Below are 26,716 nucleotides of genomic sequence, written 5' to 3'. Positions count from 1 at the left end.
ACAACTGTCCCCGGCAAGCTAGACGGTTTATTCAGCTTGTTCCACCAAAAGGGTGGTAGAATAATTGTACCGCGAACCAAAATATTTACCCACATTGCAAGTGTTGTATACAGTGGGCAAAGACATAGTTGTAACGACTTTATTTAGAAATTTCAAGAAAGTGTGTGTTTATCTTTTTTGCTAGAATAATTAAAACCACTTGACACACTCAGTACTAACCGTTCATAAAACAACGCAAAAAGTGATGTGTAGTGTTTGGCAAGGAGAAGAGATGATGGTGGTAGAATACAAACGAAAAAACAACCATCACTCAATGCTCCACAGACAATAGGTACATTATTGATGATAGGTGCTGCCCACAACCGTTGTCAACAAGTTCAGTCCAATCTGGCGGAATTCCTCCGCAATCTGATAAGCGGTTGTCGGTTGTTTGAACTATGGTACTGCTGGAACAATTATGGGGCATAGCGAGAAAGAGAGCGAAAGAGGGGCAGCAGAGCGATCTTACAAAGTCAACATTCCCCCCACTGACCACGATAAAAATATGAGCCTGAAGAGTAATATTGCACGTTAATCTACCGGACGTACCGACTAGCACGTACTGGCGCACTGTGCAAGAATGAGTTTTAATGCAACTTTAGTGAGGGGGACAGCATAGAAATCATCCTTCTAAAACAAAAAAAAAAGCGAAAAGAAGTCCCACACAACACCAGACTTAACGTTATCCTGCAATCGCACTTATTACGGTTTGGAATGTGCCGTTTCTTTACTGCCGTGCTGGAAGCAATTTAGCTTATCATCGGTATGATTTGATTGACGCCGCATATCTCACCGCTTGGCACACCACCCTTGAGCGCGTTTACACACATGACCTCGCACAGACACGTTTATCAGAATTTTGTTTCCTATATTTTTTGTGTGGTGGCGGTTTTGAGCAGCTGTGTTTTCCTAGGCACGTATGCAGCTTTTAAGACCATAAAAGAGGTTTAAGCCACTGGTAACACGGACGATGGATATTCGGCGCATTTATAAGCTGACTCAACAACACAGGTTTTGATCCTACGGTCCTCACCATAAACCACCGTCCCACTCACTCTCTCGGCAAAACATTGAATCATCAAACGCACTTTTTCTTCCCGCCTGCTCTTTCGACTATCACTAGAGCACCCTCCGATGACGCGTCACACTGATTAAAATCTGATCAGATATCAGTGCATGCACAGTCGCACAATCCTACCTCCACGGGGCCTCCTCCGCTGCCTGTGGCGTATCTCGTCCTTCCTTCGATAAATTAATTGTGCGCTACCGACTGTGTGCGCAAAAGGCCGCGAGACGCGAGAGTTCCTCCTCCTGTGGTACGCGCGTTGGACTATCGGCGCAGAGTGATAAAAATTAACTAAAACAAAAGTCGTGTTCAGCGTCGAGTTCTACCGCACAGGGTTCAGTCAGCAGCAGCAACGTGTGTGAGTATTACTGCGGGGCGTACCGATTGGGGGTGGTAGTGGTATCTCGTGATCATTGATGATGATGACGGCGATGATAACGTGAGCTTCTCTAAGCGAGACCGCCGCAGTAATAGGGCCCCCACCGCGCGCACAAACACACGGACGCGGTTTTGTGTGCAAGGGAGACGTGTTGCCAGTGTGTTGATACAGCCTTTTCCGCAGCTGGAAAGCTACAGGTACTGGCCGCGGACAGTACATAGTGGTCGCCAATGTGAGATATGGGGAAGCTTCCCATGTCACAGCAGATAGCCGCGTCCGAGAGATAATAAATCGCAGTGCAAGGTACGATTTTGTGGACTGCTTGAAGTGTTATTACATCGACGCTACTATGGAGAGCCGACAGATTCTGTGTAACTGCACGTCCGCAAGCTATACCATAGTCATCGTTTGTTATCGTTTAGGTCAATCAAATTAATAATTAACATGTTTTTTGTGTAAACGTTTGTGTCACATATTTTGATTAATCCAAGCTCTTTACAACACATTTTTGTTTAAGAAGAAATTACATGAAGGTCATTTCAAGCAGTGTAATATTTTTTTTATCTTGCTTCTAACCCTAACACAACAACCCTTCGCGCATACATCAGCTAGAAACTATAATCATCTTCACTAACTTTGAACGAAGCGCGATGAAAATCGCACTTTAGTATTCACCGAACTTCATTCCTGCCAGCGGCAAGTACTGCAACACTCTGACCTCAAGGTAAGGATACAATCATCATCGCCGAGAGGGAGCGTTGCATTGCATATAGTTTGTGCGCCGCACGGTAGCACAAGGGGGGCGTCAAGAGCGTTCGATTGTTGTACGATAATTAGCTTTGATTGAAATGCAGCCGTTTCAACCTGGCCGTTCGTTCCCGCCCGGAGCACCCTGCTGGAGATGTGCAACGACTAAAACACTACTGTCCCGCCACACCAAGTGGAGAGGGCGCAACACAGATCCGGAGACTGTGGGGATTGACTGCATTTACCGGTGAGATCATTATCATTAGCCATGGCTCATCAATTGTGCTTCCATTGAGCTGGGTGAGATAATGGTGAGAACAATTACCCAGACTGTCGACGTTGGAAAAGATCGAAACTTTTTTATTCGTCCGAAAGCATCCGTAAACTTACTTTCGCTCTGATTCCGGGACCATCCGAGAACGATGATCTCGGTGAACGGGAATGATATAAATCGTTAGCTTTCATTAGCTACAACAATCACAAATCTATCGTAACGAGCAGCAGCAAGTGTCAGAGCCATGAGAGCACTTCATGTGACCGTGTGGTTCAAGCAGTTCAATTAGAATTGTTCTATTTGGTGTAATAACGCCGGCTAGATACGCGCAGTGCCCTTGTAAGCACCAAACGACATTTCTCTCCTTTTCTAGCTGCACACCGTGACTTAAATTATCTCATCAACACAACGACAATAACAAGCAAACTGACGATGGGGACACCCCATTGTCGGTAAGATTACTTGCGTCGTAATCACCATCAGTACACACGGCCGCGTGGATTACGCCATTGTCGATGAACACATTTTGGAATGGTCGATGATGGGTAGAGATTGGTGAAAGACTCGTTGACGAACATCAAGCAAAATTCGCTTGAAGGGACGTGCGTCTGTACGCTCCTAGGAAGGTTGGATTGTGGTGATCGTCCACTCGGCCCGAACCGCTGACCGTTTAATCGATTAGTCTACAATAATCGTCGCCAATCACTGTTTGTTTGCTTACGGCTTGTAATCTTTGGATTTTCGTGACGAACGTATCCGTGAGATTGCATTTAGTTGTTTGTCCATTCATCATTTTTGAAAGATGAACAAAAATATTGGTTCATATGTTGTTCAACATGATCATTTGACGATTGAAGAGTTTTTTTTTTTTAAATTGATTTTATTGATAATAGTGTCGAAGAATTTAATAACAGATTAGAGTTTCATAAATGCAACTGACAAATCTATGTACTTTTGGAATGGCGATCATTGAACAGAAAGATAATAAAAATAAAAAAACGTCGACCACCAATTACGATCACCCTGGTTTTCTGGCGTTCATGCGCATAGAATTGATGATCGTTGGTTGTGAGAAAAACCAACTCTATACAAAATCCAACAAATCAACAACAACACCCCGTGAAGAATGGTATGTAGACGTGTGTAACAAGATCATGCTTTCACGTCAAAGAAGAAATCTTGCACCCAACCTTCCGAAAGGTCACTGATGATAGTGATTAAGCATACCGGAAGATGATGGTCGCCTCCACAGTCTGGTTTCCGGTTGCATTGGTGTAATGTGTTAGTGTGCACTTGTGAATAACCGGTGCATACAGCGATCGTGCCTTCGCAACACTCCCCTGGGCAGGCAGTTCGCACACCGTCCTTCCGAGGGGCCAAGGGAAATGCTTTTGATCAGACGATACATCTAGCTAAACAATCTCTATCGGCGGCCGGTTGATCTAACGGTGTACTGCGGTTTTCCCGTGCATCTAAAATTCTCGAGCTGTAAAATGTGAACTTGTACCATCATCATGTGCTAGCTAGCTAACAACGAGGCTTTTCATGTGCGTGTGATAATGAGGGGGCAACATGCAAAGTGGTGGTTTGAGAGCCACAAGTTTCGTTTTCGATTCACTTTGCATACAATGGATGCGGCGCTCGTGTACTTGGACTTGGAAGCGTTCACAGTGTATCGTAGTGTACTTTCCGAACACGATAAAGACACACACACAATACACTTAATTTCAAGCTCAATAGATCTCGTTACGGAGGCAGTTGAGACTGATGCGCCAAAACACTGTACCTAATCGACGAATGGATTCTTTGCATGGTGTTCAGGTGCATTTTGTGTTTTATGTGCAAACCATTTAACACTCATTTAATCCTCGGGGTTCGTGCTCTCTTCCCAGCGGACACGTTCAAAGCATTTTTCAACACAATTTGTTCGAATAGAGAAAATTATTTACTTGAGCAGGCACAAACGTGCATAGAAAACGCGCGATTTTGAATGAACACAGACTTTGTTGAATGACCATCCTAAACAAGGCGGACCCAATGGGCGGTTTGAAGAAGTCTAACAAATCTCAAGCATCAATCAGTTTCGCCATTCAGCGCGCGCTAGGAACGGATCGAGACGAATCGGAACTCTTACTTGACAACCTTCAAATCAAATTTGCATCTTCCAGCAGTGTAGTACCGGTTGCCGGCTTTACGGCAAGGAGTGAGTTCTGCTTATCCGAGTGGTTAATTCAATTTCGCCATTTAGCACCGCTCATCAGCGTCAACTTTGGATCGTTACTTGCCCCATTCAACAACAAAAAAAACGCACGAGCGCACGGTGTGGTTCCGAGTTGTTTGCGAACAGAGCAGACCACGATTTCTGAAGGTTGGTACGTAAAATTGAAGGTTTACCCAAGGTGTCAAAGCATGATGATCTCAACCAATCTCGTAAAGCCGACACTTGAAGAAGCGCCCAAATAGTCATGAGATCGATTATTAGACACTCCACACCCCAGGTGGATTAAGTGAGATCAGTTTACAAAACAAGTTCCTGGTGCGGGATGCTATTGAAAGAACACTGTCAACTGTAGCGAAGCAGAGAAAGTATTATTAGTTTGCGAATAGCTTCACGAGCTTCACAACACTGTTGTGAATCCAAGACAATCGCGTATGATGGATTCACCAAAAACATTAGGATGATCACGAATGCGGATAGGCTGACACCGTGCCGATCTAATCGTGCATTCCACCGACCACACAGACCTGTCATTAGACATCCTTCCCCTCGAACTCAAAGCTGTTGACATCTTCCACGGTTTGTTCGCTGTGCTCGACATACGTTTTTGGAATATTCGATTCATCGACTTCCTTTCCGCATTGGCTGTTGTTTTGCTATTACCTTCTTCATAAAGGGTTGTCAATCACTCTGCACAGGCAGCAAAACGATCAACCATGAGATGCACGTTCGCTGGATGGGAACAAACAAGGCGTAGTGCGTAAGTCGTTGCATCCGATTGCGCGTAACGATGTAACGAACAGACGCAGTGAGGCGGTAATAGTTGCTTTTCAATTTCCATTTCAACCGACTCGATGCGAATTACAATTAGAGCGCTTGTGATACTGACTGTCCTCCCGCAGAAATGGCTTTGCGTTTCAAACCTGTCGATCTTCCTCCAACGCTGTACGATGGTAAACTAGTTATTGCTTAAAAAATCCCCCACATAAGGTGAAGTTTTCAAGCGTGTCTGTATGCTTGCCTTGTATTATCACTCGACACAGAATGTCAAGTGTCTACGATCAAACATGCTGACAAGAATTCAGCTTTATCATACCTCTTGATGGCTAATCCTACGCAGGGTATCGTTTATTGAAAAAGAACTCAGCTTTATGGCGACGTTTTATAGCCTATAGATCATCACACCATACTTGAAGCATTGTGGTGTTCTACTTTTCTGTATAAGGATCGTCGTTAAATCATAATTAGTGCCTAGCTATACCACTAACAGCATGTAGCTGAAGTCATGCACATTCGTTAGGTTATAATCATTTTAAGTAGAACAATTTTTGTACACGATCTTACTCGTAATATCTTTAAATTATTTTAAATAACTTCCGTGCAAATATACACACATTTTAATTCCCTAAAAATAACTCCCAAAATATTCCTGCAAGGCAGCAAGCGATCAGAGATATCACATTCCATATACACAGTCCAACATCGATCCAATGGAACACACCCTGCTGCTACCAGAACCTGCTAGGACAGGTTGCCACTTTTGGCAACTGGATTTTTGTCGAAAGTTTGTCCACCGTGTCGCGACAGCCGGTTCTCAAATCTCGGCACAAGTGGAGGGCGTCTCTCCCAAAACAGTTTCGGTTGGAATTGGTGTCGTTTCAGGTTTTTTCACCACTGAGCTCTTCCTGCGACGGCCTATACCGGCAGCTTTGGGAGGGTGGAAGATGTCTAAAAATAACGACTCTCCTTCCTTCCCACCGCCCAAGTTCAAGGCTGGTCAGCAGGGTGTCCAAAAACCTCCGTCCAGCCTTGCATAGCTTCTCCAATGAATTGGGCGGCATACATGTGACACTTGTTGCGACGGCAATCGCTCCCCAAGTGAATGATATGAAAGAGTATATGCTGGAGTGAACATCATATGGAGTGTTTAGATATATTATATCTTTCGTAAACCGACTAAACAAATAACAACGAACAATATATTGTTTTGCCAGCACACAAAAAGGGGATCGAGAAATGGCTTTAGGATAGCTCAACTGCTGAAAGTAGAGGCAATACATACCTTCGCTTAATCTCAAGTGATCCTTCCCCCGTGGAAAAAGCTCTACAAACCTGTTCCACACCACTCGAATGCGTGGTCACATTGTGTTGGGTACGCGTGTGTCTGTGTGGTTGCGCGCTATCTTCGCGCTCCGATTTGGTGTTTGCTTTTGATTTTGCGGAGGAGGCAACGGCATCGGAATGTTAATTGCGCCACATCCAAACAAACAACTACCCCGTCCAACCGGCACAAGCCACTTCTCGTGAGAGAAAGAGAGCAGGCTAACTTCATTTGTTCCTGAGTGGTTTCTAGAGTGCTCCAGACATTAGCTCCGTGTGTGCCCATGAAAAGATAACCCGAAGAGCAAAGAGCTGTTTATCGTTTGCTTTTTCACTTCATATCTCGCCGAACGTTCCCCTCTTCCTTGCTGTGGCCTGTGGACATCGCACATGTTGTCGTCTGTTTACTTTCGCGCAAGTGAATCGAAGCAATTAATTAGAATTGCAATAGAGCACGCGCGCGCGCGCCATTGACCATTCCCTTCCGTTGCTAAATCTGTCCCGTATTTGTAGTCTGAACGCGCGAATCGAGTCAAGTTCTTGCCAACAAGGACACACCGCTGTGGAGGAGAGTCGTAAAACAGAGCCAACCTTGTTGTTGCTGATGGTGATCGCCAAAACAGAAACGCGACGACCATGCTGTCATCCGTTCGTTGACTTTTTTGTTTGTTGTTGGCTTAATCCGAACATTGGCGGGGACGCACTCTAATGCGAATAAATCACCACTCGACAGAGTGGAGTAAGACATAAAGCAACCTTGCCTCGTTACTTCTTGAAATCGAGAAAAAAGGCACTAAAGTGCAATGCCACTTTCGGCACAGTGACATATTTTGACAGAGGAATCCACATCTTCAGGTGAAGCACCCAAACATAACGCCATGGCGTACGCAATTAGTGACGTTGATTGAACAATAAAACCAATGGCTAATTGAAGAATCGCCCCAAGAGATCACTCAATCAGCTGATGGAACTTGCCAAACAGCAGATTGCGCTGACTTCCACTGGATGAACGTGAATGGCGCTTGTCCTCAAGCAGCGTCGGATTGTTGGGGTTTCGCCATCTTCTGCATCGGGAAGCCCGGTTGGCAGAACTGGGCCAACCATGATTTACGTCGGTCCATCTTTCATATTCATTATTTTCCACTTGCTGCGACATTGTCGGCGTGTTTCCGCGGACACCAACGCGCCCGTTTGGTCGAACGCAGCTGCAGTTGGCTTAATTAATCATCTTTCATTTTCCCATCAGATCCACAAGTTCGCCACTACGGCGGCTGCTGAAGTTGTTCCGATGATTAATCGGAGATACTTTTTTCTTCACCTGGTCGGCTTTTCATCAAGGCATCCGTACCGAAAGAGTGTCACTGAATGCATTAGAAACTGAAGCAGAGATGCCTCACTGGGTCAGTAGCGGAGTTGAGATGCAGTAGCGGCGGCGGTATCTGTGCCAAATTCAAGCTGCATAATGTGCGCCTAATTATGGTTCAGATCCGATGAGCAGATAAACAAGGGAAGGGCAGAACCTGCCACTACCAGTGGTCAGATGCCATCAATTGCCGTGGGAAGCAGTGACAAATTGCGTTAACTAACTAGATGACACCCTTTAGCGACCGGGTTTTGCAGCATTTGCTCACTTCTGTTTGATTACTTCTTCTTCTTCTTCTTTGGCTCAACAACCGTTGTCGGTCAAGGCCTGCCTGTACCACTTATGGGCTTGGCTTTCAGTGACTAATTGATTTCCCCCCATAGCAGGATAGTCAGTCCTACGTATGGCGGCACGGTCTATTTGGAGATTGAACCCATGACGGGCATGTTGTTAAGTCGTACGAATTGACGACTGTACTACGAGACCGGCGTTACAGGTTTGATCAAATATTTGCCCCCAATGACTCACTAATCATCCGAGGATTTTCGACATAAAATCCATCGACCCGGTAATGAAGTTACCTCTTCTGTCTCACGGAATTGAAGTAACTGAGGGCATCTATTTTGTGAGATTGAGGGTTTCACAACACCGATAAACGTCAAAGTCGCGCGCAAATAAGTCATCAAACAAACAGGTAGCATTGTAGCAGTGTTTATCACGTATCAGCAGGCCAGTGTCAAGAATCATCATGGATGCAGCAGTGACGCCCAACTGGGCTCATCCCATGCTACTGTACCCGTAGGAGTTCTATCTACGGTAGCTAATTCTATGCTTCTTTCACAGGGAGCGAAACTCTTCTTCGTGCTCAACATTCTCGGGTTGTTACCAGCGACAGAGAACTGCATCACACAGAAGCATCATGTTGTCCGGTGTTAGTAACAACCTTCCCCCGGAAGCCATGCGACAACACAATGGGGGAGTTTTGGTGAGGGATGCAACCGGTAGTTGCCGGTTGTAATTATAGCTAAGCCCATTTTGCAGAACAAACTCTTACCACCGTGTTCCGTGTATACTTCATTACGACGATCGTCCTTTCTGCACATATGAACGTTGCGCGTGCTGCTGCTGCTGCTGCTGCTGGATGGGGATGTGAGAGAAAAATAATCGTTCGCTTCTTGGAATGCTTGTTATCATGGCGCGCACCGCCGTACCACGCGTCCCGCGGGGAATCATTCTTCATCTATCCACTCCTGAGGGCGCTCTGGCCCGTGGCATGTGAAAGAGATTTTATTTACGAGGTGTGTGTTTGCCAGTGGTAACGAGCAACACAAATCCTCCCATCACCAATCATTGGGGGAAGGTATAGGGAAAGGTCAGTCGTACGTCCGTTAGAGTACCGTGTGCTAGCGGTCCGTAGATTCCATGTATTCAAATTGGCGCGGCCCCCTCCCTGCTCTGAAGTTGGTTGTTCATTTCTTACGACTTTACAATTGGCCCTGTTTCTATGCCACCATCCATTTGGAGGGGAAATGTGGCTCTTTATAGTACGTGAGATTGGAGCTATGGAGTTTTGCATTTGAAATTGTATTAAGAATAACAGTACCGAGCGGCCAAGGAGGTGATGCATTTGATTCACACCCAATTTCGCGTACGACGACGGTGTGTTTTTTATGCTGAATTTATATCATCCTGTGAAAATAACTGCAGCTTCTAGCATACAATCTGAGCAACATGCCCGCCTGTTTCATTTAATGTCCACTCTACTTGTTGAAATTCTTCACTGTTTTTTTATCCACCACTTGTTGAAATTGATCACACTTAAGGAGCTGATCATGGAAAAAGGTCACGGATTAGGACATCAATGTTGAAGGGCAATACAGTTAAGAGAAGGAATGTTATAACCAATGCAACAGACAACCGTTCCTTGGGAAGATGATGGCGCGATGAAACTATTCGGCGTGGACCCCAAGGTTATCTGACCTCGCTTTCTTCCGAGGTTTTGTTAACCAGATATAAAAGAGAATCATCGCTAATTGTGAAGGGTTTTATTGTGTATTTATCAAGCGGGCAAAATGAAAAAAAAATCCCAATCAATTGAAATAGATTAAAGCTGAAATAGGCGAAAACCTCGCCAAGACATGGGCTGGATTGTTTTTAGAAGTAGTAGTACGATGAAGGCCACATTTTCCTTTAATGATACGCTATTGTTTAGAGATGTAGCGGGATCTTTAATAGTCATAAACGCAACCATATTGGATCAACCACACAAGATAATGTATGTACATGTGATGTGTTTTATCTATAATTAAGTGAGATGTCATCGCACAAATGCTGAGACAAATACTGACAATACACACATACCTCTTCGCTGTACGCGTAATAACATCAAATCAAACATTTATCTATTTTTCAAGATTTATTAGTCCCATTAGCGCTGAAATTATTCCTGCAACTTGGCCTCATCACAGCAAATGAAACAAAAACCAGCAAGCGACGAGAGATGAACTGGAACAACCCTTTTCCGCTCTACAAAACCCACAAAAAACCTGTCCCGTAGTAATTACCTGCGTTCATTTATCAACGTGACATGATCAGTGTGGTTGGAAATTGACAACCTGCCAGCAGCTAGATACACTCCCGATGCCGCCAAGGGGGCTTTTGTGGCAAATGCAAGACCTCTATCGGTCCCGAAACTGCCGCTAAATGGCCTCAAACGGTAGTAGTGCATTGCAGCTCCGGCAGGGCGGTTAAGACGACAATCGAAACCGAAAATTAACCTGCTCCACGAACCGCGCGCCATCGCCCGGCTGCACGTTATGTATCGTGCCGCTGCTGCTGTGTGCTCTAGATCCACTTGATTCTAGGTTACGTCTAGACGCCTATTAGTGCCCGGCGAGTTAGAAAGCCAAGAGAACGGAGAGCATATTACCTCTCCTGGTACACCTGCAGCTGTAGCATGTAGCGATCTTTGCAGCTAAGAATCGGTAATCACCACACTGAGACGGCTTTTGTACAGCTGTAAAGTGTACCTTCGAACATAGTTGTTCTTTCAACTACGTTTTTCAGGTATCGTATCGTAGTGTTTTCCATTCGCGTGCCCTGTTCGGGAAATTCATCTCATTGAATTTTCCATTCGCTATGATGCGACACCTAATGCATAAGTAAAAAAAGGAAAGAATGAGGTTCATTTGTAACAGCCACCTACCCCAAATACCGACTGATGATGATAAATGCTTTATCGCTTCCCGTTTCCTACTTGCCTCCAATCCACGGCTGACCTAGGGAGGAGTTTAGTGTTCTTTCCAAAGCTTTCAAAATGATGGAAGTGTCTAAAGTGACCTCCAAAGTGCGCAGAAGGAGACGGCGGGGTCGAGCGCAACGCCAGGAAAGGAATCTCCCCGGTCAAAGTTTTCTCCCGAACCGGTTTGAGTCGAATTTTTCGGGCACTAGACTTTTACGAAAGGGGGGATATGATGATGATTCCGAGCAGAACACACCCCACACGCCGGTGCTACGTGTCCCATATCGCTTCTTAGCCCTTCTTTACCCGTCTGCCTCCCCCTCCTCCCTTTCCATTTTCTCTTTCTTGCCGTGCGGCTTCCCATCGAGGAATCGAGCAAAAGTAGGTTAGAAGCGCACACCAGCCACACATATGATTTTCGAGCTATCGTGGCCTCGACAAAGTCAGGGACGCGAGGGGCACCAACCAACCACTCTCGAACCCGATCGTTCGTGACGACAGTGCCATTGCCCCTTCGTCGATAGGGAGCGAGATAAACGATATGGTAGTAGAGAGACAGAGAGAGAGAGAGAGAGAGAGAGAGAGAGCGAGAGCGAGTGGACGGGAAACGGGAAAAAAGGGAAATGAATTTCGCATGAACGATCGCGGACCGATCGTTTAAGGCAGCATTCGACATTCCTTGCTTGGAGAGAAGACGTGCCCCCGCCCGGCATGAGGAGGCTGAATGGATGGTGCGCTGGTGTGTGCCTCTTGCTCCCGAGTGTCCCGGCCTGCCGATGATGATCAATAGTCAAAGCCTTCTCCCCGTGTGCGAGAGAGTGCCTCTGGATTGGATTTCGAACGGTGCCGGAATGGAATGCGACCGCCCAGTTTGGAGAACCCGCATGCCCAGGCTTATGTTGCTTATGTTGCTTCGGGGCGTGGGGAATGAATGGTGTCTATATGCGCTCGCAAGGAGAAATCGCAACCCCCTTATACTCGCACTATAGCTTCGGGCACACAGCTTCATAGATAGAGTCAGGGTCCCTGGACCTAGTGTAGGCACGGGGTCCCTGTGCATGCGCTGCACCGAGCAAAGTTGTTTTGGTAGGCGAAAATAGTTTTATTTTGCTGAAGAATGTGCAGCAGGAAAACCGCCTGACATAACAATAACCCCGTCTGGACAGATTTATATGCAACCAAGCATTTTAGTGGCAACATGCACCCAAGAAAGCAGCTTCTAGAGTTCTAGTTCAAAACGGGCTGGAAAGCAACACAACCGCATCCGTTTGCACAATAATAGCGAGATAAAAGGTGGCACAAAGCTAAATACACACACACAGGTAAATAAACCAGCAGCTGATTAAACCTGACTGTGCACAGGTTCAGTGCAGCAACCAGAAGTAAAGGGGGCAATTTCACGAGCACCCCGAGGCCCTTCAAAAGAGCTGCCTGCTGCCGGTGCTGGTGGTGTTGGTGGTTCGCTTGTGTGCAGCCAGCCTTCAACGTTAGCCTTCCACTGCACGTTCGCCCCCGTATTGATGTCAATTGGCATAAATGGATGTTTATGGTATTGTTTAGGTCGCTAGATTTTACATTCTCTGCCGGCTTAATAAAACTGACTGACATTCGTGGCATTCGGATCAGCTTAAATCGCTTCAAGGTGGGGTTGCAATAAAGATACCGTTGAACGGCTCAATTCCACCGCCATACTTGCGTTGCACTATCAGAAGTCAATTTATCACACTCATGAACGATTGAAATGCGACTGAACTAAATATAATGCATGTACAGCGTGACGCGTGAAAAAAGAACGACTCAGTTTGCACCACTCAGATAGAAGGTGTCAAAACTTTCAATCTTCAAATCCACAACTCACGGTAATCATCGCCCCGGGCGATGTTTCAAAGGTTCCCACCAAGCCACTCCTGAGCATGAGGGGCCACCACTTCAATCGTATCGATCAATCGATCGATCACACTTTTTTAATGCATATTGTTGTGCCGCATTGGTGGTGCGCGATTTGGAACGGATTACGCCGAGAAAGGCGCCAGGTAGTTCTGGTAGAAAAAGGCTATCGATCAACATTCGATTTCATGGCACTTTGTGGGGAAGGAAGTCATGTCTTTCGCATATAACCTTGTGGCAGAATGTGAAGTTAAAAGAGAGGAACAGAAAAAAGTAACCAAAAGCATTAGAGGTCAACATCGATGGAAGATAAAAAATTATCAACGCCACAGTCCACTTGAATGGATTGAAATGGTACCAGAAAAAAATGAGAAGGGGATGCTGGTAAGGTCAAAGACTTTGGTACGCTGTGCAAAGTAACATTAGGACGTGCATGTGCTAAAATAGGTCTGTAGGTGGTAGCCGCATGGCACCGACCCGTAACCCGTGCGAGGAATTCCATGCAAAAACCAAAGTCACGACCTAGCCTGTTGTCCTCCGGGCGGTTGCTGTTTTTCCACAGAAGATGTCTTACCGTTGACTCAGCCGCTCTACAGGTGACACAATTTGCCTAGCACACAGGCATGCTAGCGCGACCGATGTAGATGATCGGTTTAATGTATGTACGCAGGTGGCGGTCCTACCTGCGGGGCAGTGCCTTGGACCAATGCATTCGGATGGCCGTTGAACTCTCCACTGAACCGGTTGTCCGTTTCGGATCACTTCATTCATCGCGGGAGCCATCACTCTTCTCACGAGGGTGGCCCGGATATGTGGCCCAACAATCCGGGGCCAAAATAAGGGCCACTGTTCCTACGAGAAGGAAATCTCCATCTTCTCCAGTTACACTGCTCTTGATGAGGATGGAGCAATTATTCACAGCAGACCGTTGCAAATGTACTGCCGCCTAGGGTGAAGCAAAAATCAACGTACCTCCTCCTACCCCGTGAGAATTTGTAACCTCGCATTAGACGATAATATATGTTTTTGTTTTGATGTGAGGTCTTCTCTCCGGACCGTCGTTTGCTTAAGCCATGCTTCATTTCCCATGGCTTGGGCAATATTTAGGCAAACGTTCAGAACAGACTCTCTCGAAAGAGGCAAAACACTCACCAGCTTCGTAAGTAGATTTGTATCGCGCAGATTGGCGAATTAACCCGAAACACGTTGTGCTACGTTGGTCGTTTAATTTAATTTCCAGCCAACATGTTTAACGACGTTCGTTTGCGTCTGTGTGTTTTTGCTTCATTCATTCATGCCAAATGTTCACTTCCTGTTTCATTCCAGCATACAGTCCAACGTCTTGTGCGTCATTAAGATTTATGATTATTAGCCTAATTGACCTTGGAATCACATCTGGACCACATACGAGGTTTCTAGATTATGTCCCACAAGTCTAGGAACTAGAGCATAGGATACTAGCTTGTATGGCTGATGTTAAGCTTGCCAGACATTCCTACGCACACCAAAGAGAATTATGTAGATTTTACAGCTTTTTTTATTCAATGTCTTTTACCATCAGAATGTGCTCAATGTTGGTGATATCGGCAGAGCTTTGCTTTAAATATGCTATGAAATTATGGTCATCTGATTAATCGATACATATGTCACGATTTACCTCAATGAAAAATAAAAACTGTTTCCATTTACAGGGTTCTTCTTTATGATGTTTCTAGCAACCAATGACAAAACTATAACTAATCCACTGAATAAGCTATACCGTCGTTATGACTTCAGATCTCGCTGAATCCAGGAACAATCTAAGAGCAACGACATCAAAGCTCAACGATGAGCACTGAAGCACTTTATGCAACAATGTAGGCGTAATAAGACGATGTTAACTGTGGAATTGAACATCCTCAACTTGTGGTAAACCAGGAAGCATGCTGGAATGAAGTATCGCCACGACCACTGGATTAGCCCTAGTGGGTCACAGATCTGAAGAATTGATGACCTCACAAAGGTGCAAACGGTAATGACTACCCTGGCTACATCGACAGTGAGTAATGCATGGTTATGAGCACTGCAACCGCAGAAAGCTAGCCGTGGACAATCGTGCGCATCTAGAGATACCAATGAAAGATAGGAATACTTAACACTTCAGTGAATAAATTGTCAATGTTACTCAAAAGATTAAAAAACAAAAATTGAAACCAGCCGTTGATTGCAGGTTTGCTGGCGAGTGAAACAATAATTTGTTTGCTTAATTCTGTTATCAAATTGGCACTACACACCGATAAGAACGATCAACTGTTGCAACATGTAGTATTAGTACTTGTACAACACAAATACGCGTACGTAGCATGTAAACATGATAATACACTGCCCACAATCAGTACAAGATAATTCGTGTTTTGCGTCTGTACGGCAACTATCCCTAGCATTAGAAGATAAATCTGATTGGACTTGGAACGATCCCTGCTCGCGCCCCTCGCTGTACAATGGCGTCCTTCTCAGAAGCAATGGAATGCTCTGCGCACTCTCAAACAACACTCTGTGTAGGTTGTTCCAGTGAGAAGGAGAGCGACATTGCTTCACAAAACCACATACTAATGAATCGCAAAACACACCGTTGCCTGTACCGGCTAAAGCAACTGTGCGACCGGTAAGAAGCAAGGCAGAGGAAAGGCCCACTTCTTAGATTGCCCTTAGATCGCCCGCACATACGCGTTCGGTACGTGCGCGCGTGCGCAAGATGTTAAAGCCATCTCCACCGAGCGAACGTTGAACGGGGAAAAAAGGTAACACGAAAAGAGCAGAAACGTATGATCGGTTGCATGAAGCTCACTGCATCGTCTCCAAAATGTATGCTGCGCCGTTTGCGTCGTTCGCGTTCGGGCCGAGCCGCAGTTGCTTTTGTACACCTGTATACATACATTCGTGTGGTGCGCGCCCTTCTGAGTAAAAAAAGCGGGCCACAGCAAATTGGAGAGCAGGTTATTCGCACACAGCGCACAAAACGCGGACAGGGTAGCCGCGCGCGCACAAATAATACCTTCCCGGCCCGGTGCCGAGGCACAGAGATCCACCCGCAGGTCTTGCGCGCGATGCAGGAAAGATTACAGAGCGGGTGGGCATACAGGCTGGCTGGTGTACGGCTAGAAGGATGCGGGAGAGAGCGACGGGAAGGGGGAGGCTGCAGTCGAATGCCGCGAGAGATGAGAAATCTCGACAAAGTCGGAGACAATTTAGGTTAATGGTTTTTTTGTCAGCCCTTCCATTCCACCCGAACGCAATCCACCACAGGTCACCGCGGTGTCCTCCCTCGTAAGTGGTGGTGGTGTGTGTGTGTGTGTGTGTGTGTACCTCTACCAAGCACGATCGATTGGCGAAAATTCAATTCCACACGCGAAGGCAAGTGTCTCCTGCAGTGTGCATGCATCCAGTGCACTCTCCCACGATGGAATGGTTTTGACCGGCCGCAGTACCGGTCGGTTCGAAGATATCGTTGAAAACTATGCGAATGTCCGAAACTGGCCGGCACACATTCGCTGATGGGAGAAGGGGGGAGATCGAGTCAAGCAGCGCCACATGGTACCGTTGATGGGGATGAACGAGTACGGCCAATCGAATCACACCAATCGCTAATTTGCAATAGGTCAGATCGATGGCGGTGAAAGATTAATGTGCAGCCGTTTGCAGCACTGTCTGCGTCGTGCCCTCACGGCGGATGGTAATCTTCGAAGAAGCTGCGAAGGTAAAAAGTTGAAGGAATCGGACGCTAACGTGCCATCGTGCCATCACATTGACTCCAAAGGTAATCTAGACCGAGCGAGTGTGTTGATATGTTTTGAATATGCATAGGTGTACTTTTTTTCAAATTTTACTATATTTTTTGAATGAAGGTAAATGTGTGCAGTTTTTGTGTGTGTGCGAGAAATCAAATTCTTTCCCATACGTACGATGAATACATACCTATGACAGGTATTCATTTTGTGTAAGCTTTACACGAATTGATACAGGATTCCAAATTGCCAGTTTCAAATGTCGCTGATGCTCTGTCCAACTTGACTACAGCTTCGATGGGAGGTTGCGAAACATGCACCAAACTAGCCTCAACTTTGTACCTCTCCTGAGGATGGACGGCGACGACAAAACTTCCCACAAATTCAAACCCGTCCAATGCGCCCAACAAACTCCACCGCGACGACCGCTGCACGAAGTGCAAAGCCCTCGAGCACAGAAGTAGCCGTGTCAACGTCATCAACCGCTTGGGCTTAACGCATCGGAGGAGGAGGGGGCGTAAACGTTTGCTAGACCCATACGGTGTGGCGTCAGTGATGTGCACGTGTGCCAACACTCTGCCAACGCAGATGAAATTCCATCCCCCGGCATCGCCTTCCACCCTGTCTACAGTGTGTGCCAACAGGCATCGTAAAGGCATCTGCAGCATCCTCTGAGAATGTGCAGCTCGCAGCAAAACAACACGCTTCGAAGGGGGGCTCCGAAGGGGCGAAACAAGGCGTGCGTACACACCGGGGATGTTTTGCATAATAATTTAGGTTAACAAGGCGCGTGCGGGGTTATGTTGTTTTGATCGCGAAACGGAAGGCTTGCTTCGCAGTGGACACAGCGAAAGGTTAGATACTTTCACACTTCCCTCTGCGAATGTGGGGATGGGAGTATGGAATGGGGAGGATTCGGGTCAACGTTGTTGGTTAGAATCTGTCCACGTGTGGTGGTAGCGATGGACAAGAGCTGCGCGAACATCTCGGAGCATGGTAATGATGGTGTCGGGCGTAGGCAGGCTAGGTGGTCAAGCGCCTGGAATCGTGCAGAAGGGTGAAAGTGTAACTCAATGCGGAGCAGGGACGAAGGAAAGTTATAGGAACGTTTTATTCACACCCCAAAACCGGTCGCACAAGGTGGACCGGGGCGTTGATGAGTTTAATTTATCTCTTTCTCGAAAACACAATACACTTAAGGGAGTGTTTCTAAAGACGTGTTTCAGAAGGAGTTATCTGTTGGACCTGGTTACGGTCAAAAGGCTTTTGTTGAAATTGGAATTGGAAAAGGGACAGAAAGCAGCCAAGCTGGTAAACACAGTTTTATACAATATAAGTTATTAATTACTATTCGAATGATTATTAGAAATCAAGCAGTTGAGAGAATTGCCTTTTCCAAGATAAAACACATCACCAAATGACACCGTTTCACAGAAGGCAGCAGATGAAGTGATGAGTGGCAATCATTGGAAAACGTTGTTCGTGTCTCTGATTTATTGCATCTGCTTCGTTCTCGTCTCTCTCGTCACCCAATTCCCACCAGGCTTTGGCGCAATGTTCAACACAACCATTTCCATAGCAAGTGGCACACGATGGTTGCCAGCTGTTCCAGCGCCGGGCACCACACTCAGATCACTCTCGATCGACACCTGAGATTCGACGAAGTCACCGGGCCCCTGAAAGACGGCGGCTTCCGTTAAAGTCCCGGCTGCAACCGGGACTCGGCCAATTCAACCGATTATCTGTCAACCGAGTGACAGTTCGCTTCACTCTTCTGTGCCGGTATACCGGCTGAACGAGAGCCTTGCTGCTTCCCTCCCGCTCAACCGCCAACTACACGCCGCGCTCGAGTTGATGATGGTTGATTGATTCAATTTCCGAATGAAATTACCGAGTCTCGCCGAAGGTGCTTCCCTCAACACCGATTGGTCCCTCGCAGCCCGTTCGGTTGTCGAATTGAGGGCCGGCGCCCTTCCTTCGTAGCGCAAGCGTGAGCGTGTACAGTGTGTCACGGAAAAACTCAATTACCCGTGCCGGCTGTTGGCCGCTAGCTGCTGCTGCTGCTGCTGCTGGAGCAATTAGACAAATTGATGGCTTACTTTCACTGTCGTCCCACACGATTCACCTAGCGGTTTTGTGTTTTTTACGCTACTGTTTGTGCAGACAGGAAGAAGAAGGTCTTTGCTTTGCGTGGTAATATTGTCATTTAACAAATGTTGACCAATCATAGAATGGGAAGGGAACATCTAAACGTTTTCCGACTGCTAAGTAAAATATAAGAATTAACAAACGTTTCATCATATTGTTGTAAAGAAGGGAACTATTGGATTGAAAATTTCACTTAGTTTAATGCCCTCGTGTACAATAGGATGAAATGCAACTCAAGGTCCCTAGTCCATTTTCCTGTACTGCTCAGAATGCAATTAGCCGGCATTGGCATGTTGCAACGTGTGCATGTGCCATTCCGCTATCCATCACTGTGGGTCGGGCGGGACCATACACTGACCCAGTTCAATTGTCATAGCAATCGGTAAGTGCATCGTCAGCACATCCAAAAGGGCTGGCGGCCTCGAAACGACAAAAGGAAAAGCAAATTGCACGCGCGTTCCATTACCGCCCATTGAAGGGTATAAGTTTTGGCGTAGTCATTCACTGCGCATTCTTCTGATTCATAAAGGATAATCTTAAAGGACAGAGGAAACACTTCAGCAAATTTTCTGTACTTGTGTTTTATAGTTGCTTCAAGAACAAGTGTCAATTACGGAAGAAGACTACATAAACCTAAAAAATAATATGTCGTATTGGTATGATCATGATCATTAGTTTTCAAACTTGCAAAAAGATGTTTATAAATGACATTATTAACGCCTTTCTTAAATAGAGCCTTCCCAAATCAAATCTTATTTTGTTACACGAATGTTAAACCAAATTTTAATGTTAAAACTACTCAGTTATCCAGACATACAATTTGACAATGATCAGAAACTGGCGCAAAATGCCGAAAAATGTTTGATCGCTAAAGAAACCAGGCAATTATTGGCTCAAGAATACATTTGACCTGCCCTGTTTCGCCCGTTCTGTTTTTTTACTTTTAAATCAGAAAAGCTTTTAAGCTCGTTAAACTCATTCCGCATACCGGCTCGAAAGCCAAACAACGCAAAATCATTCATTTACACCCCAGACTCTACCGACCTGCCCCCTGAACCATATCCAGCAGCCACCGCATTCTTCACCTGTTCAGCCGGCGGTTAATTATTTTGATAAACGAAATCCAGGGCAATAGAGTGTGTAGTACACACAGAGCACAAAACATGAGCTCTTTTCTCTTTGCCCTCTTTTTCGTCCCATTTTCTTGCTTCTCATCCAATCGGTGAACCAATCTATGCACTCCGATGATGCTCCGGATTTTCCCATTCGATTGATGTGCCTTGGAGTGGCAAGCAAATAAGCGCTCGGGTAATCATGCAACCTCCTCCCATGGAATCGGTTTGGCCGCGGCAGTGCAACGTCAGCAAAGTGCGCCATGTTTAATGCACTTTCGGCAGTATTAGCCTGCCAATGTTTCCCTTTTCTTGCACGGCGAATGAGGGCGAAAGTTGAAACGCACGAATGTGCGACAGCACGACACTGTCGAATGATGAAGGCTGCTGCATCTTGCGTTGGGGAGCTTGGCTTGGTTGGAAGGAGGGCTAATGAACGTTGCTTCCACTTTCTGGTGGCGGCGGGTCGCGCGATCACGTAAAAGCTTCCATCGCTGGTGTGGCGTAAATGATTGCTAAAATAGTAACACATCTCACGGCAAATTGACACCTAAAGAAGACCGTGCATACGGGATTGTACGAATTTTTGCATGTTTTTAAAAAGCAGAAGCATGACTTTTTAACTATTTTAATGGTGCACTTTCTCTCGGGAGAGCGGGAGATACTGATACTGTTTTTTTTTCGTGCACCTTGCCGCAGGCACCTGACATTTGCGTGTTTATTGGTTCTTTTCGTTTATGATTGCGAAGATCGTCATCAGTGTCTTTGGTTAAATCGAAAGCAAAACAATACGAAACGCACAGGAGAAAGTTTACATGCACATGCATTTCGAGAAATTTAAAGTAAATTTTTGAAGAAATTCAAATTAAATAAAGTGATTTTTTATAAAAATTTAATAAACAATTATGCAACAAAGCTTGATAAAAAGAGAGGCACACATGTAACGTATTTCAGATACCGGTGAAGGAGAAAATTTTCCCCCAAAAGCCGGTTTTCCAATTGCGTTGTGTTCATTACAAGATATTCAAAAAGGCAACCTACGATACCACCAAGCAGTGCCAATGCAGAACCACATTCCCACATTCGATCGTTACCGTTGCAGCGGCAGCTCGATAGCTCGATTTATAACGTTTGTCAGAGATAGACGGTGGCCGATTAGTGCGCTACAACAACGCACACAGCACCGGGACATGGAAAAGCAATATCACCACCGAATTCCGTTCTTGCGTACTGTGCGCGTTCGGTTGATGTAACCCATTTTCCACAGACAACGGTGCTTTTGATTCGTAGAGCTTTATAATCAGCTGCGATCGATCGCCGATCGCGCGGATGCAACATGGATGGAAAATGAATCTCGCCAGCAAAGGTAGATAAAAGTGGATAAAATATACACGTTTCTTTTATTTCCCACTTACCACTAAGGATGATAAATGAGATCGTTCACATTTCCAAACATCGATCGATTTCTCCCCCGGTCGGTTAGCCAGTTGCTTTCTTCCTTCCACGACTAGCTCAAAACCACAAAGAACAAATTGTTACCCCTTTCTGTTGATTTTGAATATTCAGAGGTTCGTCGCTTATAAAAAGCGCAATCGTTATGACACAGTGCATCCGACCAAAGAATTAAGGAAACAACAATACTCCATGCATCATTGGGTCGACGAGAAGTAATCGCTGGAAATTGTAAACAATATAGTTAATCCTCCGTACGGTTACCCACTCCAACATGACACGCCCGTAGTGGTAGCAGCTATGAAGCGAGAAAATTATGATCTCTTACCCATTTCCTTCACAATCATTGGCACATAATGTCACCGGTTCATAACTCTCGTTAATGAGTTTTACGTTTGCTTCATAAACAGACATAAAACCGCAAAAAAAAGTACAAACAAAGTACTACACAATCAAGATCACATCAGACCGGGTAGCCGAATTCATTGTCTCTTTCATTTTTTGCCCACTCTGTCCTACACGCAATCAAAAATACGAGCTAAATCTCAGTACTTCCCATAAAAGCCAGCGTTGTTTCGATTTGCTTTACGATATAGTTTTCTTTTCGTTTCCCTTTCTTCCCTTTCCTCTGTCTCAGGCCAGCATCCGGTGAAAGATAGGGTAGAGAAACGCGCCCGAAATAGGAAACAGTGTTGAAAACAAAGCTGTTCGTAAATTAAATTAATCAACCACGTCCAAAATTAGATCTGCCCCGGCGACAGAGAGTGAAAGAGGGTCTAGGGAGGAGGAGGAGTAATGCGGCCGGAAAAATGTCCACCATATTTGGAAGCACAGGAAAACTACTCGGCCGTTGCAACGTTCTCATACACAGCCTCCGAGACACCAAACTCGGGTGGGACTTTCCTGTCGCCGGAAAGGCTGTGGTTCGAAAACGTAGGTGAATTAAGTTGTGACGGCAAAACAAAACGAAAAAACTACAAACCCTTCACCGATCCCATCCGGCCACACCGATGAACCAAAACCAAATGCCAACATACACTGGTCGGCCACCGAGAAACCCAAATGTCGTCGCACGGCAGTGTCATCTCGTGTGGATGCAGCGGGGAAGGAGGAAAGCAAACCACACACATAAAACAAAGGCACTGGTTTCTAAAAAGAAAATATTCGAGCACCTTCCGGTAACCGACGCGCACATATCACACGGGGACCGGCGGCTGCCGTGCTATCCCCCACCACCCCTAAGGCGTACACAATCGCGTTCATTGGCGCGTCCGAACAATTAAAGAGAAATTATGACGCAACCAACCCGCAGCCTCACTCGCTTGCTGTCTTGCTTCCCCACTCCCTGCTTGGATTTAAAATTATTAAGACAAAACCGCACCCGGTGCAAATTACACGTGCGATGATGCACCACACCGCAATCGGAACACAAACGCACGACCGACCAAAGACGATCGGAAAGATAGCTTCGGCCGGATCTCGAAATGTGCTCTCGGTGGTTATTTCACGTCCGGGGTGCATCATCATCAATCCTGCGCAGTTTCCCTCACGGCTGTGTGAGCCCCGAGCGCGTTTTATTGGATGAAAGTGAAAACGCCAATTTCAGTTCGGCACCGCGCATAAACGACGAGCCGCACCCGAACGGAGCGCGCCAATAAAATGTCGATTAGCTTGCGTGCGGCGCACAATGCGAGCTCGGGTGAAATGATTCAAGCGCGGGGAAAAATTTGGAATTGCGTACCTTATCCGGCACGCAGCGGAAGGTTTATTGATCCCTATTCTTATGCGGGAAATGCGAAGGATTTTGCATTGTGCGCAAATGCGCATTTGCTCCAATTTGCTCTAAGTCGAAACGATTAGCGTGCCCTCCCTGCGGTTAGCTATTTCCCTATTGATGTTGGCGAGGGGCACACTGCGCATCTTTCAACCGTGTAGACCATCTGTTTTATTCGCAGTAAGAATGTACCCGCTACCCTGCACACTGCCACTTAAAAGGGCCCACCGATAAAGCGTTTTGGTGTGGTACATTTTTTATATTTGCTGATTTCTTGTCGGTACGCCATTCACTATTGAGTGGAATGTGAGAAAATAGATTTCAGCACATTTGCTATTTGTGCGCTCTTGGCATACACACTTTTGCTTTTACTAACGGCATGAAACAATGCTATATGTATGTTTTTTTATTAATCTTTTTATGTCTTTCTGCATCCGTTTTTACACCGCGTTGCTTCAAACAACCCCTCGCAGGTGATAAGTTATTTAATTGTTTTTTTTTTTCTAGATGCCTCGCTATAGATGGATTTGTTGGAATCATTGTGTTAAATAATTTATAGTTGTTAACGGCTAGTAATGATGGCTATGGAACGTGCCTTCATATCATAATATTAGGTAAATATTAATTAATATAATTCATATAATTAACATCATCCAATATATAAAAATAAAAGGAGTTAATAAATGACAATAAATAATGTTTGATATCCCAACATGAAGGCAGCCTGTAACTAATTTCCAAATTCCAAATCCAACGAAATTACATGAACATGGGACAAATTTATAAATAACTAGCACCAAAATAATTATTTTAAACATATTTATCAAATTGATTACGAGACCACTTAGGGGAGCATTTAACAATTTTTTTTTACGTTATATATTGGGAATTTGAAGCAAAACAAAATTAAATAAAAGTTACTATTTTTTTGTGTTTTACCCGGAAAAGTTTATTAAACGACAAGGCAACCAGTTTGAGCTGAAGGTTGACTTTATTGCTCTGTATCGCCAAAACACCACTCGACAATACTCGTTACATTCAATTTGGCCTGTCTGTCAATCTTTCTATATGAATATGGACATACACTATGAACGATTACTTCCAACAATAGCCGGGTAAACGGTTAGATTTACAGATAGAGCCGTGCATATGCTCCGGGAGCAGCGAAATTAAAGTTCAAATGTCACTTCCGCAACACAACCGATCGCAAGGAAAACATGAATTTGCGTACTCATGCATGCCGTCAAACAAACTGCTGCCTACATTGTCTTCATCGTTTCAGGATGTTCTCTCACTCTTCCAGCAGGCCCGCTTTTGGTCTACTACTTTTAGCGTAGAGACAATGAGCTCTTTAGTTTTATTTCTTGTTAAATTAAACTCCCGACCCGTCTCATGCGGGCTTTTGTCGGAGGCATGTGTAAGATGTGGCGAAAACATCGCGAAGTAAGCATTTTAAAAAGAAAATCCGAAAAAAAACACCGAATGCAGCATTATTACAGTACATGGCATTGTGTACACACTGGTGTGTAGGCTGCAACCATTGTTGTCAGACAAACGCTAAATGCGTTATACGTTAACACAAGATTGACTAACTGAGTGTTGACACAGAAATTGTATCCAAATATTAAGCTGAACACGACGGCGGAGGAGCATAAGCACACGTAATGACCAGAAGACCTTGTAGCTATTTAATGGATAATTAGCTCTTTTTTAATTATTCAGACTCCGTTCAAATTACCAGGTGGACATACATCTAATTAAAGAATAGCGTAAGGCAATGACCATGAAAATCATGCAAGTTTCCATGCAAAGCAGTGAAACGGCAATGGTGTTATCGGAAAAGGTTGACTTTATTACTAACATTTAAACATGGATTGTGTAAAACATACAGATAAATACAGTTATTCGGAACTGCAGGAAAAAAAGGAGAAGAGCAGGAGAAAGAACAAATTGCTGTGCGATTTTCCAGCCTAGCATAATTTTATTGTTTCCGTTGTGTACATTTTCGACAACGTTTACAACCGTTACACTGTTTGTATAATGTTTATTGCGACAATGCATCCCGTCGGTAATTCACTTCAAACAAACAAATAGTATCTGGAGATGTGATTATGAGTAATAATTTAAAGCACCATTTTAACTAGAAAGTGGAGCAGAAGTAAATAGCTTTTTCAAAGAAGAAATAGCAATATTGTGTGACAGTTGGAGAACACCCCCAAAAAGCAGATTCAATAATACTTCCAGTAAAATGTAACTGATCTTGCCACTTGCTGAACAAACTTACTGTACGAATCAACACAATGGTACACTACATACAAACTGAGACTTTGAAAACTGATGTTATGTCGTATGCCCTTAAGCTTGCGAAAATAATGACATTATACTGGACATACTGATCTCGAACAGAGAGGAAATATCCATTTCACATAATAAAGTCGTTTTTTGTGTTGTTTCCTAAAACCCACATCACCCCATACCCACCACAGGTTGTAGTTTCGTGAGAAAATTGATGGGTGGACGATCAGTACCCGGCTGGGTACCGGAATTGATTGGTTCCAAGCGCTGGGTGTACCGTGCAGCAACCACCATCAAAGCGTCATTCGTCATTCCCATGAAAAGAAAAGCGGGAGGAAAAGCAGACCCAAACCGATTTTCAAATCGATCCCACCCAAAAACGATCACCCCTTAACCGGATTGGTACCGCTTTATTTCCTTCCTGCTACGAGATATTGTCTGTGGTACACAGCCGCAGGCCCCGTGTAGTCGAATACGGATTAAAAGTTTTGCTCTAAACGGAAGTAAATGAACCCACCGGGGTGAAAACTCTCTGGCGGCCGGGGCTGTAGTAAGTGTAAAGCATTTTAACTTGCAGCAGCAGCAGCAGCAGCAGCAGCAGCAGCAGCAAAAAAGACATCAAACATCCTATCGAAACTGAAAGCATCAAATTGCGGCAGCGTAATGCTCGAGACATCAGGTGCACCACCACACCAACTAACGTCGGAAACGTGTCGGCGCGTGTGATGGAGGAGGCGTCGTCGCGTAACGACTCAAATCGAATCGAAAATATCTGCTCAATTTTCACTTTCCTCTAATCGGGTCGAAAAATACCGATCAAACATACATTTAGCGTAATGGGGGAAGCCAGGGGGAAA

General features: G+C 45.2%; 1 protein-coding gene and 1 long non-coding RNA gene across 7 annotated transcripts in view; one reads left to right on the top strand and one right to left on the bottom strand.

Annotated features, from left to right (window-relative positions):
• LOC1274303 (uncharacterized) overlaps nucleotides 1–26,716 on the bottom strand; it is a 64,678-nt gene that overhangs the window by 7,086 nt on the left and 30,876 nt on the right. Inside the window, exon 1 of one of the 6 annotated variants that reach the window (XM_061663779.1) lies at nucleotides 5,387–5,675. The exons of 4 other annotated variants lie outside the window; for them this stretch is intronic. The gene's annotated coding sequence lies outside the window, so the exon portion shown is untranslated. Of the gene's footprint in view, nucleotides 1–1,237; nucleotides 1,398–5,386; nucleotides 5,676–26,716 lie in introns of those variants that run through there. One more of the 6 variants, XM_313403.4, reaches the window with a different exon arrangement.
• Nucleotides 1,484–9,320, top strand: LOC133395086 (uncharacterized). Its single transcript, XR_009767198.1, has 3 exons — nucleotides 1,484–2,208; nucleotides 9,030–9,171; nucleotides 9,228–9,320. It is a non-coding gene; the product is annotated as an uncharacterized LOC133395086 (long non-coding RNA).

The sequence above is a fragment of the Anopheles gambiae genome, chromosome 2, assembly GCF_943734735.2.
Source record: "Anopheles gambiae chromosome 2, idAnoGambNW_F1_1, whole genome shotgun sequence".
Lineage (NCBI taxonomy): Eukaryota > Metazoa > Arthropoda > Insecta > Diptera > Culicidae > Anopheles > Anopheles gambiae.
This window is presented reverse-complemented; position numbering and strand designations above follow the sequence as displayed.